Genomic DNA, 4,960 nt, shown 5'->3' on the forward strand with positions numbered 1-4,960 from the left:
AACTCGACGGATAACAAAATCTATCTGATGCTCGAGTGTCAGCACACAGGCACGTAACTCGGTAGTAGTAGCTGGGAAATGCAGTGGGTGGTATGGATCCGTTAGAGGCATAACATGAGGGGGAGAGTATGGCGCAGTAAGAGGCTCGACACTGGGTGGTATGTGTGCATGTCCGGATGGTCCGGCCTCATCAGTATGGTCAGTCGGTGGTATGATAGGTGCGAAGTGTATGAGGCGAACATGCTCGGGAGATGCATCTGGTGCAGGGACTGGAATAGGACAGGGATGGCTGGCTCTGCTGGCATCATGTCATCCCCAAAGTCTGCATGGCCCTGTAGTGCGGATGAGGTAACAGACGCATAAGTGGAAGCATCCGAATTGGTGTCTGAATCAGAAGAGATAATAAAAATCGGAACCACCGGTGCTGGAACCTCTAGAATAACCAAATCATGAACATCCCCGTCTCCCAACTCGTCATCCAAATGCTCCACAGGAATCACAGGGACTACAGCGTCGTCCTCCTCGTCAAGGTCGTCAATGAAGGGCACAATAGCAAGGGGAAGAACATCCCATGGTATAACCTCGACCACATGTTCACCCTCCGGGTGACCTATGATAACTACGTCGTTGAGTATAGGGGGGATAGCTAACACATCATCATCGATGATCTCGCCCAGAAGTGTGAACGGCTGGAAATCATCCATGTCGCTGTCAGAAGTAGAGTCGCTATCAGATAAGATGACCTGAACCTCCGGCACATAGTCATCGTCGGAGGATATCTCCATCGGGTCTACGTCGTCGTATATGTTGCTTCCTTCAGAGGAAGACATGATATCCTGAGAAATAAGTTGTTCGACACGTATGAATATTTTTTATTTTACATACATACACAAAATGTATTTTTTTTTCACATAATGTTCATTTTAAGTTATCCTAATTGAGTTGGCTGGATTAACTTAAAGTTGCATGTCTATCATTTAGATGACTAAGACACTAATGTCCTTGCTTGATTTGTATGAGATGAATTCTTGTTGAAAATGGACCATGAAAAATGTTTATGCAAATGAAAACATTTGTTTGTATTTAACTGGTTTTCGTGAGAGATCCCTAGTGATTGTAGACTTAGACTCCATAAAGAATCCTGGTTCACTACAATCGATGCTCTGATACCAACCTGTCACACCCGCTCGTAGCGGAAACGCAAGGTGTGATCTGTATGGTTTTCATTGCATAAATATCGATGTACATGAACAAACTATATGAATAAAACATACTCCATTGCCATTACATAAGTTTTTCAAAAGATTACAACATAAGTTTAGTGTGTCGGTTACAAACCATTAACACAAAAGTAAAGTGTTATTGTTTCATACATTAACATGAAATAAACTACTAAGGTTTAAACCATCATATTTCCGCAAGGAGGCGGAATATAACAGTTAAACCCTCCAAAAGATGGCATGGAGTTCTGGTACTTGTTATCTTGACTGAGAATCCCGACATGGTCCTTTAATTCCCTGAAATACATGTTAAGTTTGGAAAACATCAACAAAAGTTGGCGAATTCATGCAGTTTAGTTGTAAAAGATGTATTTAAAATGTAAGTTGTAGTATGTAAAGTGTCAATGAAATCGTTGATCATTAATGTTTTGCAAGGACATTAATATGTGTGACGAAAAAGGAAGCAATCCAACCCTAGACGATTTTATGCCGATTCCTATCGACTGGGACACAAAAGCACTCTTCCGTATGGGTCCACGACCAAGAGTGGGGCTCGCCAAAACCCATTAGATCTAACCACTTGTACCTAGGTCCAAACTGGATTAATGGTGCTTAGATGTATAACCCTAATTCGCACATGATCTAAGGTGTTTCATTCCCTAACTTTAACATACGTTGAACATGTATTTTCCCCGATAGTTTTAAAGTTGTAACACATTTAAATGAATAGGGGACATGAACTCACAGTATCGCGTCCTGTGAATAGATGAAAATAAGATCTCACGTGCGGTCGTCCTGAATAGCGTTGCGACCTACAAATGTTCTTATTTTTGTTAGACACTTCGGTCTTTGTAAATAACTTGAGTACAAGTCTTGTGTCTTATTTGTGTGTAAGACTTGTATGTCTATAATGTTCGTTGAACGGTGTATTTAGATGAATGAGTTGTTAATCTGTTATATATATATATATATATTTCACCAAATATATATATATATATATATATATATGTCATCTTGTATCTTGTGAGTTGTATAGTCGGATTTAGTTCTCTTAGTCTCGTGTCTTATATGTATCAATTGTACGATTGTGTTTACAATAATGGTATCATTGGGCCGAGCCCATGTTTTCATGTTTTTGGGCCCCAAATAGTGTTGGGCCTAAATAGTGTTGGGCCTCAAATAGTGTTGGGCTTGAATAGTGTTGGGCCTCAAATAGTGTTGGGCTTAAATAGTGTTGGGCTTGAATAGTGTTGGGCTTGAATAGTGTTGGGCTTGAATAGTGTTGGGCTTGAATAGTGTTGGGCTTAAATAGTGTTGGGCCTTGGCCCATATGTTTGGTATTGGGCTTGGCCCATGTGTTTTTGATATTGGGCTTAGCCCATGTCTTTATGTTAAGCCCATTAAGTATAATAAGCCCATTTGTTATAAAAATAGCCCACTAGTATAATAAACCTTTCATTTTTATAAAAACCTTTTTATAAAAATTTACTAATTACATTTGTTAGTAAATAAAAACATACTAGTTTTTGTAAGTTTGTAAACATCCGAAAATTTGTTATCGATAGCATATTTATATTTCGTGTCGAAAAATCGTCTAAACATCATAGTAACTCTTCGGATTGGCAATTCACTTATGTAGTCGTCCGTCGTTCATTTTGACCATAAATGGTGTCCGATTATTTGAATCGTCCGTAACTCGTTTTAAGGCGTAAATACGTGAAGTCTTGTAAGACTTTAGTCGAAATGTTTATTGTGTTCACTTGTATCATTGTATTCAAGTTCCTAGTTATAATACATGTAACTAATACAAACATATAACACATAGCCCTTAAGTTGTTAAGTTAACTAAATATATATTTTCTCAAAAATATATATTTATATCAACTTTGATTTTATAAAAACTATTCTTAAAAATCTTTTAATCTAATAAAGATTTTGTCAAAAATAATAGTTTTTATAACTTATGATTTTTAAGAAAACTTGGCCATATTTTATTAGAAATATGGACTTTGCCATGTTTAATAAAACCACATCTTTTCTTATAAAATCACCACCAATCTTCTCATATTTTTCTTAATAAAAACATAAGAGATTTATAACATAACTTATCAAGATGAACTCATAATCATGTAGGGTTTTGGTATGATCTTTACATATGTTTACTAGTCCAAAAATCATATTTTACTTCTAGTTTTAACAAGCTTTATATAAAAACCCATCTTGTATGTTTTCTTTTTATAACTTGTAAAAGCATTATTTTTAGTTAACCACTTTATATACTTTAACAAAAACAAAGATCATGATCATCCATCTAATCTTTCATGTTTAACAAAACCCTTAAACACTTTCATGAACACTTGTTAGATTATGTTTTTAAACATCATCTAACAAGTTATTGTATGCTAATCATCAAAACTAGATCAAATATGCAAGTAATCATCAATAAATCACAACATAAACACATTTATATTATGATTATTATTTTGCTTCTTTATATTTTCATCTTATTTTGTATTGTTCTTTTAGTTATAAGTTGTTCTTTAACAATAAATACATAAACAAGTATGAAAATAAAGGATTTAGAAGGCTCACTTCTAGCTCTTGGCTAGGGATGATCTAGGTGAAAATGAAAAGCAAAGAATATGAAGATTTGATGGTTGAAAGCCCTTAGATGGATGGAAATGCTTGCTTCTACTTGTGGTTGCCTTAGATCCTCCTAAGTTCCATGAAAATGCATCTTGATCATCATGAAAGTGGCTTGAAAATGAAGATGGGTGATGGTGTATATGGACCGAAAATGGGGTATGTTTGGGAGCTTTTGGTGTTGTGAAAAATGGAAGGTGAAAGTATGAGTGAAAAGCTTAGAAGTGAAGTAACTAGTTACTAGTAATGATCATACTTTCACCACTTGCATCAACTTGCAAGACTTTAGTAACCATCTAGGATATTTGTGGTAACAAGTTGAAAAAAAATATGGGGCCCACAATTGGTGTTGTAACCGTGAATGGGGAGGGGGGGGGGGTTCCCTTTGCTTTTGCTTCTTGAATTACTTAGTAAAAATGTTAGAGTTCTTAGTTAGATGTTTTAGGTAGTTTATAAGTATAAGTGTTTAAGTGTTTAAAGGGTGTTAAATGATCATTTCTAGACCAAAATGATCCAATTAACACTAGATGACCATTAAAAAAAAAGATTTGATATTGTTCGGACATTTGTTTCGAATTGTTTCGGTTAGATGTTATTTGAACGCTAAGTTGCGAAACATGTGTGAATTGATGTAGTTATTGGTTCGGATGATACCCGAATGTATCCTCATATGAATTATATGTCAAATAATATTTTTACATGTCATAAAAATATTAGAAAGCTGATTTCTGCAGAATTTCTGCGGAAAAGTGTTGAAATGGTCGCTTTTAGTGCTTTTCGGGCAATTTTTAGTGTTATCGGACTTCGGAAAGGATTTAAATCAAACCCTTGTATTCCTAGTTAGGGTTTAATATATATAAGATGTTGGACTTTCGTCGAAGTCCTAAAGATGTCGTTTAGATGATTTCTGCGGATTCTGCTTTTTCGTCAGAATACTAGTTTATTAGGTGCTTTTCTAGTAGTTTCGATGCATTGTTTAAACTGTTCCAAATGTACTTAATAAAAATGAGTCATATGCATCCTAAGTAAGTATTCCTTGAGTATTCTATGTGTATGTCACGAAATAAGCAGTTCGGATGTTCAAACTGAATAAAAAT

At 35.4% G+C, this 4,960-nt stretch overlaps 1 long non-coding RNA gene across 1 annotated transcript; it reads right to left on the bottom strand.

Moving 5' to 3' along the window:
- Positions 1 to 1,286: 1,286 nt before the first annotated feature.
- LOC110926406 lies at positions 1,287 to 3,990 on the bottom strand. The gene is made up of 3 exons (XR_002585174.2): positions 3,813 to 3,990; positions 1,966 to 2,032; positions 1,287 to 1,517 (listed from the first exon to the last, which is right to left on the bottom strand). It is a non-coding gene; the product is annotated as an uncharacterized LOC110926406 (long non-coding RNA).
- Positions 3,991 to 4,960: the final 970 nt, after the last annotated feature.

The sequence above is a fragment of the Helianthus annuus genome, chromosome 17, assembly GCF_002127325.2.
Source record: "Helianthus annuus cultivar XRQ/B chromosome 17, HanXRQr2.0-SUNRISE, whole genome shotgun sequence".
Classification (NCBI taxonomy): domain Eukaryota; kingdom Viridiplantae; phylum Streptophyta; class Magnoliopsida; order Asterales; family Asteraceae; genus Helianthus; species Helianthus annuus.